Source organism: Urocitellus parryii, unplaced genomic scaffold (genome assembly GCF_045843805.1).
Source record: "Urocitellus parryii isolate mUroPar1 unplaced genomic scaffold, mUroPar1.hap1 Scaffold_48, whole genome shotgun sequence".
NCBI lineage: Eukaryota > Metazoa > Chordata > Mammalia > Rodentia > Sciuridae > Urocitellus > Urocitellus parryii.
In genome coordinates, this window is record NW_027554049.1 from 1,694,793 (window position 1) to 1,712,103 (window position 17,311).

The 17,311-nt window shown below is 33.9% G+C and overlaps 1 pseudogene; it reads left to right on the forward strand.

The window, feature by feature from the left end:
• The first annotated feature begins 589 nt into the window (after positions 1 to 589).
• On the forward strand, positions 590 to 7,916 carry LOC144252565 (axin interactor, dorsalization-associated protein-like; annotated as a pseudogene).
• The last annotated feature ends 9,395 nt before the right edge of the window (positions 7,917 to 17,311 follow it).

Here is a 17,311-nt window from a genome sequence, read left to right on the forward strand (position 1 = left end):
CGCTGAGTTGCTGAGGCTGGCCTCCACCTGGCAAGCCTCCTGCCTCAGCCTCCTGAGGCACTGGGATTACAGACACACCCCACCGCATCAGGCTTCTTTGGATGTTCCAAGCCTTCCCCCTCCCCTGTGCCAGCGAACACCTACCACAAACGTTGCCTTCCCAGATGGCTTCCCGACGGGCGCCTCCCCACGCTCTACTCCTCTTCTGATGGGAAGCAGGCGCCAAAGGAGCCGAGCGAGTGTGGACACGCCTCAGGGGCAGGGAATGGGCAGCGCAGGACTGGCGGGGAAAGTGGCCATGACCCAGGGGCGGGGGAGTGGGCGGTACATGAATGGGGGCGTGGCTTCGCTCCAGTGGTGGGGGTGTGGGCGGGGCGTGGGTGGTGCAGGAGGGGGGCCAGGGTGAGCATGGCTACGCCTCTGGGGAGAGGCGTGGGCGGAGCCAGGACCCTGCTGTGCAAGTGCACCTGCAAGGGGACGCTGCAGCCTCCTGGTTGCTTGCCACGCTTTGCTTTGAGGCAACGGCAGAGCCCCCAGGAACCTCAAGGAGGCGACAGCGCATCTCCGCTGCAGTTTTCGTGAGGCCCAGATGACCCAGCCAAGGTCCACACCTCGTCCCCGCTGGCGGCTGGGCTCCTCTATGGAGGGCGCGGCTGTCCACCCTCCTGGTGGCCGGTGCAGCCACTGCTGGACGCCCCCGACCTCCGTGGCCCCCTGCGGGTCCCGCTGGGCTCGGAGCCCACCGCCGAGCCGCAGGGACGCTGTCCAGGGGACAGGTCACCTCAGGGGTCTCCCCGTTCACCTGGAGGAATGCATCGGAGTCGGTTGGGGTGCGCAGAAGCCCGGGGACCCTGGCAGCTTGTTGCCATTGCCACTGAGTCCTGACTGTGACAAGTACCTGCTTAGGGTGAAGAGTGCAGGTGTCCTGCAGCCAGAGCTGCCCCTAGGCTAAGGCAAGTATTTGCTCACTCAACAAAAGCTCATCCAAAAGAATTATGAAAAATTTCATGATTTAAAACTATATCTCATTGGTTAAAAATTGTGCAAAAGGATGGGATGTAAAGGCAGGAGCATTATCCATCTTTAAACAAATAGGGCCTCTAGGATCAGATCATGCTTGGTTTCTTTCCATGCTCTCTGCTGGAACTGACTTGACATTTTCTTTTTAGATTCAATTCTGTTAGTAACTTTTTTCTTTTGTTTTGTGTTTTGAAATAATGCACTAGTAATCATAAATATTTTGAAGTGAATAAATCATTTTACTTCTACTTTGTAATTTTTTTTACATTTTTTATTTTTTATTTTAATTAGTGATTTAATTTCTGGATCTTTTTTTTTTATTGGTGCATGCTTGGATTCTTTTCACACTTTATATATATGATCTCTCTCTCTCTCTCTCTCTCTCTCTCTCTCTCTCTCTCTCTCTTCTCTCTCTCTCTCCCCCCTCTTTTCCTCTCTCTTCCCTTCCCTCCCTGTCCCCCTACCCTCCCTCCCCCCCTCCCTTAAAAACCTTCATTCCAGACAGGGCCTGCCTTAGGTCCAGAAGGAAAGAAGGCTATACAGAGAGGCCAAGAAGAATCTGACCAGACAGGTTTTGCTGGGATCCCGCCCTGGCAGCCTTTTACCATTAGCTCACACCCCCTTCTCCAGTCATTTCTGCATGGCCATCCATTCTTCATGGAACATAAACATAAAAACAGGAGTTTTCCCTGGATCTGTAGGTCTTCATTTCTTAAAGGTTTTAGGTCAAATAAAGTTCTATTAAATAAATGTTATGATTTTTAAAATGTAAAGATATATACTAGTTCATAAATTAGACGAAGCAGTTTATAAAGATAGACTCTTTCTGAAACTCATCTGAATTTTTATTGCAGTTCCTGGACCTTTTATACAGCTATAGAATTAAGATACTGTATTAATGGTAAGAGGATAAACAGTCCGGTAAGACAGAATAGAAAACTCAGAAAGTGATTGCCACTTGATTTATGATTGAGGTGGGACTGCAGATCAGTGGTGGAAAATGTCAGTCTTTTCAATGAGTAGTGCTGAGACAATTGAGTATTTATGTGAAATTGAATGAAATTAAAGCTCCTACTATACACCGTAGACAATAATTCTGTGTGACATATAGAATTAATGTCAATAAAATGCTTTCAAGATAATATCTTTATGATTTTGGAGTGGGGTAAGTTTTCTTAAATATGACATAAAAAGCACTGATTGTAAAGGAAGATATTAAGAAATTTGATATTACTAGCAGTAAGTATTTATCATAATCAGAAGACACCATGGCAGAGAAAGTCATTCTTAACATTCAAAACTAATACTTGGTGTTAGAAGTTAGCAATGGTTGCTATCTTTTGGAAGAGTGAATTGGACAGGGTGGGGGGAAGGACACTCCCAGGAGGCTGATCATATCTTTCCTAGATCTGATACTAATTATACAGGTGTATTCACTTTGTGAAAGTTCAGCAAACTGTACTAACAATTTGTCCATTTTAAAATGTATATGTTCTACTTCAACAAAAAGTCTTTATAAAGGAAAACTACTAAGAAGCTATTTGTAAAACATTTGTCCAGCAAAATAATAGAGACCTCCTACAGCTCAATGAGATAGACATCTCAATAAAAAATTGAGCAAAAAAATTGAACACACTTCAGAAAAGAGGAAATCATATATTTGATTTATTCTAAAAGGTGCTCAGCCTTATTAATCTTCAGAGGAATGCAAATTAAAATGATTGATCTCTTTATACCAAAATTGGCTAACATGAAGAATCTGAGTAAACAGTACCTAGTGAGAATGTGGAGCAATGGGAACACTACTGCCCTTGGGCTAGGAATAAAAATTGGCACAACCACCTTGGAAAATGGATTGTCGTTACATAGTAGGTATGGAGGTAACATGACAGGTGACTTAGTGATTCCTCTGTTTCAGAAATGGGTGCTTATGGGCACCAGAAGATGTTCAGAAGAGTATTAACTATATCCAAATACTTGAAGTAATTCAAATATCTATCAACACAAGAATGTGTACATAAACTGTAGCATATTTATACAGCCATGTACTACATAATAGAATGAACTTTTCTGCAGAAAAAATCATATATGATATACATACATGTGAATATGTATGTATATAAATGTATACAGATTCACATTTTTCATAAAATTTCAGAGGTGTTTCTTAACTCTCTAAAATTCATCCCAGATGTCCAGGTACAAGCCCCTCTTCTAAAAGTACCCTCATTTGTCAATCAAAGAAGATGCATAAAAGGTATTATGTATATATTTAATGATATCAGCCTGAGCCCATTTAGGTTTGTTAATGCAACCATGGAATGCAGTCTCCAGGCTTTGCCATTCTTGCATTTGTCTGTATTGTCTTCATATTTGTTTAAATTAGAAAGTAATACATTTTTAACAGCACTGTTGAGGTATAATTTGCATATCATAACATTTCCCTTCTGTAAGTATAAAATTCATTGATTTTTGACACTTCTATAGAGTTTTGCATCTGTCATCACTATACAAGTTCAGAACATTCCCATCACCTCCCAAAATTTCCTCAAGCCACATTTGCCATCAATCAAATGTGTATTTTCAAATGTAGTGTGTTGATTGATTCATGTATTTCAAACAACTCATCATTAAAAGTAGCATAACACATTGTTGAATAGAAACTTGAAAAACATCAACCAAAATCTTTTGTTAAGTGTATTTTGAGGTTCTGTATGCATACTTGATTAAAATCAGCTTATTTGCATCTGTTCTCTATTGGTAGTTTCAAAAAAGGTAACATAGTGAACAGTTGATTTCTTCCTTCATATATTCTTGGTGGGTGAATGTTTTCATGTTGTTCTGGGTGGGTTTTTAGTTTTAAGAATTTTAGTTGGTTTTAGGGAAATTTTTCAGTTATACAATGGCCCTTTTATATGGCAGACTATATAGTACTAATTTCTGAGAGAATAAATCATACAAAATAGAATGAAGAATAGAAGTTAGACTATAGTTAAATTAAAACATAAATATCAAATTGTAAATTTTCTTTATTAGGAGTAACTAAAGAATGTATTGATCAACTCTGATATTAAATGTCTCAGACTTTAGAACAGTATAACAAGTATTTTAAAAAGCTTTTCTTGTCTTTGTTCTACCACTTCATATTAAGATGCTGAGTATAATATAGAAGTACATATGGAATATAAATATTATGTGAGCATATTATACTATTATGTATAATTGGGCTTCCTCAAGTGATGTTTTTAACAAACTTTTATTATACATACTATACACTATTATTATAGAAATTATTATTTCTGCTTAAAGGTGATTGTATGGTTGGGAAATGCAGATATATTATGTGTAAAATTAAATATTTTTCTAAAAAAGTATAACATCAGATGTTCATGAATTTTGGAAATAAAAATACATAATGCCTAGCTAGTTCCTAAGAGGTAGGCTATATCTTCTGTTTGTCAAAGTATTTACTCTGAATTATTGGTAGAGCTAACTTTTATTGAGGTTTCTCTGTTGCCCGGTACTTTATTACCAAGGTTGCCATCAGAACCGGGAATGACATTACTCACTATCAGGATTGAGAAAATTGGCCTGAAAGACTCTGGACAGTGCATCGATCCCTATATTACAGTTAGTGTAAAGGGTAAATAACTGGCAAATTGCATTATGTTTTTTCTCAAATGGGACAAAGGTTTTGACAGGGAATGGTCTTGTATATGTGACAACTAACTTTAATGCATTCTATAATGAGGCAGAATCTAGAAGAGATCATAACAGAACATAGTTCTGAAAGACTTTTTTTATTGGTTGTTCAAAACATTACAAAGCTCTTGACATATCATATTTCATACATTAGATTCAAGTGGGTTATGAACTCCCATTTTACCCCAAATACAGATTGCAGATTTTTTTTAAATAAGGACTGCAGCCTAAATTCCAAATACCAGAGACTGAAATCTTTTATTATTATTATTATTATTTTAATATTTATTTTTTAGTTTTCGGTGAACACAACATCTTTGTTTGTATGTGGTGCTGAGGATCGAACCCGGGCCACACGCATGCCAGGCAAGCGTGCTACTGCTTGAGCCACATCCCCAGCCCCTAGTTCTGAAAGACTTACAAAAAATATTTCCTACTTATACACTCACTTTTGCTTTTGAGTTTGTATAGATTTTTGCTCTTCAGATTCCATCTAATGTGCGGAATAAACATACACATTGCCCTTAACAGCAGCTACAGCCTTCAGGATGTCGATTAAAAATAGCACCTCTCACCTTCCATGGGTGTGTAGTTTTCTACACAGAGGCCCTTGTCCTGTTTTCCCATCTCTCCTGCTTCAGCCCCTCTTCTTCCTGTGCTACTGAGGTATCTACATAGGTGAGTCCTACAGAGGCAGATGAAAATCAGGGGACAGGGAAGTAGTGTGCGTCCATAACATCCATGCCCTGAATGCAATCCCGTGGGATGATGATGTGATTAAGGAATAAATTATACCATTTTACAGAAATAACTATAGTTAGTACAAAGGGCTTATTTTAACCTGTAGTTTTGCACCAAAGGAACAGATCAGTGCTGAAATTAAATGGAGGAACTTTTATCAATTGCAGAAATAAAGTCAGATCCATGGGTTCATTAGTGCTAATTAAAAGAAAAATATGACCACAAAGAAAAACATTTATTTAAAGAACATAATCCACAGCACTAATACTGCTACACTTTTAAATTCCGATGTTACCAGTTATCAAATATATAGTGTACTGGAAAATATTTACATTGTTTGATAGGCCATTTGTAAAACTGCATACTCATTCAGAAAGTATACTTAAAACACAATAATATTTAATGATGTTGTAAATGTTAAATTACCTTTTCATGTTAAATTGAAATATTTTTATGTAAATATTTTTAAATTATTAAATGTACTAAATTGTTTTTGAGCTTTTTGAGACACATAAATGAATAACACATAAACACTGAGGAGTTATTAAATGAGTCCATGTTGAATTTGATTAAACTGAGATTTTAAAACCCGGGAAATTAAAACTATATATAACGTACCATCTGGTTGTTAAAAATTCAGGCTATGTTGTAAACAGTATAACCAGAATTTAGATAATATATATGAAAAATTATTCATTAACAAAAGGGTTTTTGTTGGCTGTTCTCATCCATTTTTGGTTCTTAACAGGGAAATTATGATAAGGTTAGGTTTAAAGGCTTTTCTAAATAAGTCATATACTTGATCAAAGTTAGAAAATGGTGGCAGAGCTCCATTGTGGCAAATTATATACTCCAGATTATTTTTTGCATAGAAAAATATAGTGGGCTATTATTCCCTAAGGAAAACATGTTTGTTCTTTTTACCACTTCACTATGAAGATCAAGTTTTGTCCACTTGGCCATGTAAAGGCTTCCTTGTCCCCTTCATGAGGTCTCCTATCCAGTCTATATTCATTTCTCTCCACATACCCCATGAACTTCAACAACTCTCACATACTTTCTCACACCTAATAGGAATCTCTTAGCCTGAGAATCTCCTCTCAGCTCTTTCTATGCCTCTTTAGGAACCTTTTCAGTTTCTAGATTTTCCGTCTGTATATGTGAATGCTCATAAGCAGAAACTTATTTGTTTCTCCTAACTCCTGTGCAAGATACTCCTGTGGCTTCAAGAAAAGAAGATACATATGTTCATTTTAATGTGGACATTGAGCTCCCAGAAGCATATTGAAAAATTAACCAAAGGTTTGTAATTATCAGTTACTGACTTCTTAAGGACACAGTACTTATCTGGGTTTGTGTTCATAGTGTACTTAACACAAGATCTTACGTCACATAGTTAAAGTCAAATCAATTTTTTTTTAAATATAAGAATTAGCAGTTGCATTATCTAGTTGTGTAATAATGTGGTTAAATATTATTTGATAGGGAAGTTTTTCTCATAATACAGAGTTAAGGAAGCAGGTTCCCTAATAATTACCTTAAGTCTTTTTAGGAACCTAATGATTACTTTCTAACAGTTAAAGATTTTTTTTTCTTTCAATAAGACACATTGGGTAAAAAGATACTATAACTGGCAGTTAGTTTGTAAGAATATGGAAAGGACAATCTGGGCATGGTGGTTTCAGGAGGGAGAGAAATGATATAAGCTAGAATTTTTTTTAAAGGAACTCTTTTAAATTTTTATTCTATCAAATATAGGTGCTTATTGAAACCATTTCTATAGGTACTGCTGATACTTAAGCAACTTCTGTTTTCTTGTGGTATTTAATATTTTATATTCTTTGGTAGTTTATGATTCTACCTGTGTACATAACTTACATTCTTGCTATACAATTTTGTTGTACTTTGTAGAATTAAATGATATGGAGAAATGTCACTCAGACATGGTAGAAGATCTTGGAGTGACAGCCACAGTGAGTTATCAACAGTTGTGTCATCAGACTGTTTGACACATGTTACTTTATAAAATCATAGGCTTCTGGTGACACATAAGAAATGTGTGGTCTCTGGCTTATGTGGTTTGTTTTAATTCCTTAGGTGCAGCTATCTTCTTTGAATTCAAACACTACAAGCCTAAAAAAAAGGTTTACCAGCACCAAGTGTTTTGCTTTCATGGAGATGGATGAGATTAAACCTGGGCCAATTGTAATAGAACTGTAAGTGATATACATATAGGATTCATACTGTTCTAATGGTTACTAGTTCATGTTTCTTCTTAGTCCCTCTCATCTAGAATATAACATTGGTGTAGATCAATCATCAAAGTATTTTAAACAATGATCCTTCTATTGTGGTTACAGGTACAAGAAACACACTGACTTTAAAAGAAATTGCAGTTATTGACCAAGAAACCACTTTATCTTCATCTACATCAAACTTTGCACAAGGAATGATTCTGACATGAGTAACGTGGAATTTCTGTGAATTTTACCACTCAGTAGAAACCATCATAGCTCTGTGTAGCATATTCATCCTTCAGGAGGCAGGAAGTGAGCCGTACCCATAGGCCAGTGAGTCCATTGCAAAGCTGTACCACAGAACTAAAGTCCAGCACCTCATTGTTATCACTCCTTTGGATACAGGTTTATTGTAGATTTTGAAACATTTTTTTTTACTTTTCTATTAATTGTGCAATTAATAGTCTGTTTCCTAATTTACCACTGTTCCTATCCTGCTTCCTGGAACAATACTGCTGTGGTAGGTATGCTCATCTTCAAACTTAATACAGCAATAAGAATGTCCTAGAGTTTACACATTTGCTTACTTTTGCTCCAATATGGTCTTTTGATTTGAATTAACTTCAAACTTTTGAATTGAAGTGGGTAGGATAGTACCAGATTGCTATTAAAGGAAATTGGATCAGTTATGGTCTGTCTTATAGGCTGTTCCTTAGAGCTGGCCTAAATTCACCCTCATCTGATAGTTCTACTTAGAAATAGTGTGCCTTGACCAGATCAATATCGTATATGGGAGTGTTCCCCAGGTTGTAGCTGTGATATTTTTCCAGATGACCATATTGTTTTTCTGAAAGTGAGCATATTTTTAGTCATGTTGATTAGTTGTTCTAAATCACATTGCTATTGTTTCTAGGGTTAACATTAATGATTCTAGGGTTAACATTAAAACCATCTCAGAATAATTACAAATTTTGGGGTGGATTTACGTCTTCTAAATCATGTCATCTAAAAATAATTGAGTCAGATGCTAATGAGATACTACAGGAACAACTGCTGTTTTTCTGAAAACTGATTGTGAAACCTTAAAACCTTCATACCTTGTCTTTATAAAGTGATGAGTATGCAAAATCTGGAAAGATATTCTATTTTTTTTAATATAGGCAGATACAACTGCCATTTATTTCCTATTTAGATATATTGATATTCATATGAAAATATGCAGGTCATTAGCCTATTATAATTTCACTATTTACATTACTTTTAACTTAATGATGAGACATAAATAAAACTTTCATAGTACACGAGGTAGATATTTGATACACAGAACATAAAGATTTGTATGGAGCTTTTTTGTGGGTTACATGTAGAACCCAAGTATTTTAATATTCACTATTTTAAATGAACAACACATGAAGGGAATGAAATACTTGGCCTATTTTTAAACTAGTGTAAACCCTAATCATACCATCCGTTTGCTTTTTAAAATGAATAACAGTTGTTTTAGCCCTTGCACTTCAAGAGATCTAGTCTTTAATTTTTCAGTTGTCTGTTAGGTCAATTTTGTTTACTAGATGAATGTTAATAAAACTATATGAGCCTGAAAGAATTCTCAACCAAATTTAGTCTTTTCTTTCATCTGGATTGGGTTAATTTCACAAGTGCAAAAATAGTTCAGTCTACAGTAGTTCTAGGAAATGAAGAATTTGCCTTAATAAAATGTTCACTCAACTGAAACTCGGAGTAGTCAAAATTTCCAGACTGTAAACTTCTCAAGAGAAGGGCCTCATCTTTTCCATGTCATGTCAACTTTCCAAGGTGCATGGCAGCACTCTGTACCCTGTGGAGTACTCAGTACCTTTTTGTTTGATGTTACTGATGTTTGATGTTGCTCCCTTAAAATCTACTATTAAAATGTAGCAAAACTGATACATTGTTCTTTCTGTTTTCTCATAGACTATAAAACATGTATATCAAAGTGATAATTTAAAAAAAAACAAAACCTTTTTTTGTTGTTGTAGATGGACACAGTACCTTTATATTTATATGTGGTGCTGAGGATCAAACCCAGTGCCTCACAGGCAACCCCAGCCCCTCAAAGTGATAATTTATATGAAGAAACATTTAGCATCCTTCACATAAGAATGCTTTTTTTTAACCTATTTATTTATGTGGTGCTGAGGATTAAACCCAGGGCCTTGCCTGTGCTAGGCAAGTACTCTACCACTGAGCCACAACCCCAGCTGCCACCAAAGAATTGGGTTATATGAAAAAAAAAGAGGATGCTTTGTATGAATGTCTTTCATCAGCATTAAACAAACTTAAATTGAACATTGTCATCAGCTTAGCTTTAATTCAGACCTGAATGACCAAACCTCCCCCCCCCAAAAAAGGTGATTTTTATCTTGAAGCAATTAACACAAAACAATCTGTATCTCACAAATTAGTTGTTTAAATTTACTTTCTAGTGTGGGAGGGGATGAGTAACTGGACAATAATTACATCTATAGCAGTAATACTTTCAGGTTGAAACACTACTGCTTCACAAATGAAATGATTTTAGTAACTAAACTCAAACAAAATTTGCTGGAGAGGACTTCTAAAACTTTTGAGATACAAAAGTATAATTGAATCAAGGGACAGTATTCTCTACACAACCTGTATATGGGCAGCTACCTTGGGCTTTGCTACAGAGAAAGGGAAAGGGGATGGGGCAGAAAGAGGAGGAAAAGAAAGGTTAGTATGAGGGTGGATATAATCAAAACATAATAAGTGCATGTATGGAAATGTCACAGTGAAACACATTGTTTGTACAGCTAATAATTAAACAATTTTAATAATAAAGAAAGATATTGCATTAAATAGATAATATTAAAAATTGAACAGGAAAAGCTTGATAATTCTTGTAGTAACTTTATAAAGATATGTATATATTTTAAAACTCACCCTTTAAAGTATAAAATGTGATGCTTTTCTGTTTCTGTTTTTTCTTTATTCACATAATGAATATTTATGTTATTTTTAAATATTTTAATTTTATTTAGAGATTTGTGCAACTGCACCTATATAAAATTTTTGAACATTTTGTCATCCTAACAATGGATCCCATGACTGTTATTAGTCACTCTCCATTCGCCCTTTCTGCAGACCCCAGCAACCACAAATCTCTTCTGCTTCTATGGATTTGGTAATTAAGAACAATTTATATAGAAAGTCTTTTTTTTCATCCAAAATCATCCACTTTAATGATTAATAGATTTCCTTGACATTTTTGGTTCATATATATTTTTTACATTGTTGGGATCATGTATTTATGTATTTTTTTAAAAGAGAGAGTCTTTAGTACCTCCTTTCTTTCACTCAGCATAATGCTTTCAAGGTTCATTCAAGACATAGTAGGCAAAAGAACTAGATGGCATATGGCTGAATTACTTTTTATTATATAATGCATTAGATTTTTTATTTATTCATTAGTTTATGGACATTTAAGTTAATAATTTCAATTGATGTACGCTGGACTTAGTTGATTTTTGCTTTTGTTTGCTCAGATGTTTTGTTGAACTTCTCTACCGAATTTTAGTACTTTAACTAAACTCCAGAACTTTACTTTGGTTCTTCTATATACTCTCTGTCTCTTTATCAACATTCTCTATTTGGGGAGATCAATATCATCTCTTTTAAACCTTTAGACACAGATTCTTATAGTTCTTTGAACTGTAGTAGTTAATTTTGAGTCTTTATCTAAAGCAGTGTTTGAACTTTCTCAGGAACAATTGATATTTCCTGTTTGTTTCTTTCTATGGATGGGCTTTATTTTCCCATTCTTTCTTATTCTTTTCTCAGAAGCTGGATTAGTTGGTTTTTATCTTTATTTATTTATTTTTGTCTGTCATCAAAATACCTGACAAAAACAACATAGAGGAGGAAAAAGTTTTTTGGGATCATGGGTTCAGAGGTTCAGTCCATGGTCAGCTGACTTGATGGTCTAGGCCTGAGGTGAGGCTGACCATGGTGAAAGAAGGTTGGTTAGCTCATAGCAGTCTGTAAACACAGAGAGGGAGAAAGAGAGAAAGAGCAGCAGAAGAAAGAGAAGCCAAGGATAGTCCTAGGGCATACCCTCTGTGACCTACCTCCTACAGCCATGCCCTAGCTGTCTATAGTTCCTACTCAATAGTTCATTCAAATTACTAATTCATTAAATGAAAAATACACTGAAGAGGTTATAGTTCTCATAATACTATCATTTCACTTCTGAACATGCATGTATTACCTAACACATGAGCTCTTTAGGGAACACTTTTTATATCTAGACCATAGCATACTCTGTATGAGTGTTGGACTTAATCTTCAACATTCCAGAAGTCAGTTTATAACTCTGTATGGAATCTCAAGGCAAGCCTAATGTAAAAGATCACATCCTTTTCAGGTATTTTCTTGATATATGCAGGAACTAGCTTCCCAGGAATACATCAGAGCTATGGAAATAAAAGAATCTCAAATTGTATAAGAATAAAGAGCAAAAATTATATCATGTTTAATATACACTGACATGCTTAAAATAATATGATATGCAAAATTGAAAGAGATTTTAAGGAAAGAGCCTAAGAAATGAGGCCATGTAATTAAAAAGGGAAAAAAAGTTAGCTTGACAACTAAAAAAAGTGAAAGAAAATAGATTTTTAAGTTGGAAAGGCATTAATAGAAAAAAAAATTTTCATAGATTAGAAATATAGTTATAATTGATATCTAATACATAAGAATCAAGCAACACAATTAAAATATATAAAAAAAATTGGAACTCAAAAAGATGCTAATGAAAATCTCTCTCTTTTTGGCAGTCTCTGTTCAATGCATTTTTCTGCAAAATAAATGAAAAAGATCATAAGCACAAGGTACCTTTGATTTGCATTATGTAAGTGAATATGAAAATACAAACGAATAGCCTGAAAATATTTTATTTTCTAGAAAGATTTCCCATAGCTTAATTTCATTATACTTTGTAGGATAAGCAAACCAATGATGAATAAAAAATGTTGACAGAAGATTTAAGTAGTGTGCTTTAATGACTTGATTTAATCAATTTTTCCTAACCTTTTTTCATATAAGGGGAGAATATATAATATCATCTATAGCCCACAGAATGATTTGTATTATCATTAGTAAAGAGGAACACTATATATTTCTACTTTAAAGGGAAAAAAGAAGCCCATAATCTAATTTCTGATTTTAGAGAAGAAGTAAAATTAATAACATATATTTCTTTTTGCCTAGACATTTTTAAACTTCATTAAATAAATGTTAGGGAAAAGAGAAATTAAAATTTATATTCACTGAATAAAGAGATGAAATATGAAATATTTAAAAGCTTATGCAATTTTGCCCTTTGTTGAATGGTTGGGAAAGTCATAGCTTTAAATACCCATAATATTAGAAGAGAAATACAAAAGTCATATTAACTTATGGGTAATTTCAAGAAACAGTAAAAGGAGAAAAAAGCTGGGCATGAGAAAAAGGAGAATGATAAAATTGTTTAAAGAATTTAAAGAAAAAAATAATGCTATACAATAAAACACAATTTTTAAACATTTGGGTAAAATTTAAACAAATTCAGAAAATTTCTCTAAAACTAATGAAAAAATGAGATTAGTTTAAGTACATAAATATTAGGTAGAACAAAGTGTATACAGTCAGTAAGATGTAAGATATTTTAAAATTTAAAGTATACCATTTGTAGTACTTTATATAGTTAAGAAAGGCATTATTCTATCTGGTCTTCACAATTCACATGGGAAGTGCTTAATTTCTCTACATGCAAAAACAACAGAGACTTAGATTTACTTATCTGTGTGAAGTAAGTCAGTTAAAAAATATAAAAGAAGATGCATAATCTATTCAATCTGAATGTATGATCTTAACCCTTAATAATGAGATATTTATTGAGAATCTACTCTAGTTGGGGACTGTGACAGATGTAGTCAATGATGCACTAATATATTCCTCATAAAAACTTCAAAAAGTAGGAACTATTTTTCCTCAAGAAAGTACATAAAATCCACAAACCAGAATGACAAAAGCAGTAAAGTCAATAAAGCAATGACAACGAGTCTGAGTGTTACTTTACAAATTCACATATGACATAATCAACATAAAAGACAAATAGATGCTTTAATGCACAATTTTTATAGGTGAGCAAAGGAACAAATGAAAATAGATGAAATGATTTTGTTTTCAAGAAGAAAATGTGCAGCCATTTATATCAAGGTTTATCATTTATTATTTTTTGTCAAGGTCTTGATAGTAGATATGTCCAGGTATGAAATCTCTGCCCCAGTATTCCTGTGACATTGCTACAATGGAGTGTACGCAAGAGGGTGACTGTATTGAAACAAGGTGTTGTTTACAAAAACAATAACAACAAAAAAGATTTGACTCATAATTTGAGATTCTTTGTTTTATGTCAATGAGAAGCTATTATTCATAGTAAGTTACTAAAAACCAGCTTAAAAAATGAGAATTTTGTTTGATGTAAAAAATAAAAGGAAAATTGGTGTTGCTGCTCAGGGTATACAATATAATAAATAGCAAAAATCTCTAAATTTTTATTATCTTTTGACTCAGAAATTCCAAAATTTTATCATAAGGAAGTAATATGCAATATTCATTATCTATATCTGATTCATATTGTCTGTGTTTATTTATTTTTGGATTCTTCATTTATAAAAATGGAAGAGAAAAAGAGATTAAAAATGAGACATGATTTTTAAAAATATTTTCAAACATACTTTTGTACACTTGGAAATATTCAATCTTAATATATTAATAGGAAAAAAGTGCTAAAGATATATTTATTAGAGTATTCTTGTAGAAATCAATACAGTTAACTCATTTTTTATTTACATTTAAACAAATTCATCCTCTTTACAATAATCCCATTTAATTTCCTTGATCAGCTTGCCTTAGTGATTGACCTGCCTTTTTCTTTTTTTGCTTTGTTTATTATGAACAGAGACTATGAATGACAATAACAATGAATTAATTAAAATGTGTGTCTTATAATTTTTAAGAGATGAGTTTCAAATCAATGATTTGCCTAGTTGATAGTTAATTCTGCAAATGCATTATTTTTTTTTCAAATGAGATAGTATCCTCATGACACAGTTGTTTTAACAGTTTACAAAAGAAATCCACATAGAAAAACACACAGAACATTGGGTGAATCCCTTGCCTATGTGGATTTTATCTGATGCTCCCTAATGGACAAGGCTGTTCAAGCACATAAAAAAGCCAGTTTCTTACTTCTTCACAGGAAAATGAGAGGGACTGATCCTCTTCAGTATACTGCTGAATTCAGAATCATGTTGGGTTAACAGGGTTACCATTTCCTGACCAACTATCAATCTCTAGCATCTGAAACTTCAGGCACCTTAGGGTCAACATGAGCTTGTTAAGCCATTCTTACAGCCCATGAGGGTGAAGTCGCTTTAGGTAGACATCCTTTAAATCTTTCTAGCATTCTCCTTTTATATATTTCCTAATGTTTCTCTACATTCTTTCTTAATATGACTGCCCTATAACAGCATGCACTGCTATAGCTATTATGAGTCATAACCTTGTCTTTACTGATGCTGATCAATTATCTTTCAAATAATGGGAATCTGGAAAATACACCCTCTCAAAGTCTCACTCCTATTGTTCTTAAACTGCATGTCACCATGAAAAATCAAATGCACAGTACAAGACATATAATTAAAATGTAGATCATGTTCAAACAAAATTATATAACTTAAGGTAAAAAGAAACTAAATAAGGAATGGAGGAAGGTAATTAAAAAAGAGATAAGGATCCTAATTACTTTAGTTATTTATTTTAAAAATTATTTCTGGAGATTTGTTGTGAGGATGGTTAAATATCAGACAATGTGTTCTAAATGCAGAGTTTATTGAATCTTTATCTCTAAATAGAAGATACTTGAAATGTCAAGTTTATTAATGCTAAAATCTGACACATACTAGATTTACAACTACTTTTATTTATATTTTGGTATGTGATTGTTTCATTTAATGTACACCCATGGTCACAGGTATATAGCCAGAAATAATTTTTATGATAAATACTTGTTTCGTGATACCAGTTTTCTGGGTTTAATGTGGTCATCAATAGGACTTTTTATTCCTTATTACACCATGAGCATAATCAGTAAATTGAAGAATGACATCACGGAGCTATGACAACCCTCTCAACAAGCCCCTGCTGACATGAATTATGAGGGCCATTATGTGGGAGCTTGAGGTGAGAGTGAGAAACCTTAAGGGTTTGATACTTAGTGAAGTGTTTAGAAGTTTAGATACCAGTCCTTCTTTATTATAGTTTTCTTTTTAAAACTTTTCCGGGCTTAGATGTATACTAAAATTTCTAATAAAAATTATCTACTCTACCATATTAGCTTGGTTTTCACTTTTGCACTTTTAAAGTTAGCCTGAAAATAATACTTATTTTTCATGAAAATAGAGATAATTTTAATGTAAAGCTTAGTATTAATATATTAGTCAAACTAAAGCTCAATAATATAACTTTAAACTTAACAGTTCTTTCTTATATATGTAGTTTAGCAATGGTTTAAGTTGATGTAATCAGTAGCTTATTTATAAATTTAGGGGACACTAAAATGAGTAAAAACCAACCCATACTAAAATCCATGGACTATCTCGGTGATATTGATGATTAGAATTCAATTTTTAAGTATTTGGTTAATGGGAATCATTAGCCTGAGCACACCATGAGTACTCAATCTTAGTTTTTCAATAATACTCCCACAGTTACGTTGAAAACTTGATTCTATTATTCCAAAAATTATATATGACTCTAGAATTATCATGCATCAGAAATTAATTTGCATAGTTCAATTATTTCTACCATTTCTATGACAAAAGTTACCTGATTGCATTTATCTGAGAACTTTATTTTCTCTTACGAATTTTATATTAGGGGACATTTAAAATATATTATCATCTTTTAAGAAACTGGAAGCACCTAAGTCTGGGATGTAGTTCAGTGGTTGAGCACTCGTCTAGTATGTACAGAGTACTGGGTTTAATTCCAAGCACAGCAAAAGAGAAAAACAAAACCAGTGAGTACCTAACAGGAAACTCAATGGAGTTTGAAGAAAATTTGAAGTACGAACAAATCTTAGAAGAAAAAATCTAAAAGCTTTGTTTTAGATGTCTGAGAAATCATCAATGTAGAGATGACCACAGTTTGATAGGCATTTATATAGACTGAAGCAGAGCATAGAAACACAGGTTTAGGGATCTAAAATCAGCAAATAAGAATGTAGTAACTAGACTGTTTCAGTTCCTGGAATAATCAACATTTGTCTTTGTTGAAATCATGGAAATAGAAACATCCCAAGAAAGATCATAAAGAGGGAAAAGAATTATTCTGAGGACAGAACACTGCTACTATTGAAAGATGCAGATGAGGGATCCCCTCTGTCAAGGGGATCCTCCCTGAGGAGAAAAGCAAGGCTTACTCATACTACATTTGGAGATTAGTTATTCTAAAGGCATTTCTAGAACATCTAGGGAGGATACCAAGCAGTTCTTGGGAGTGAAGAT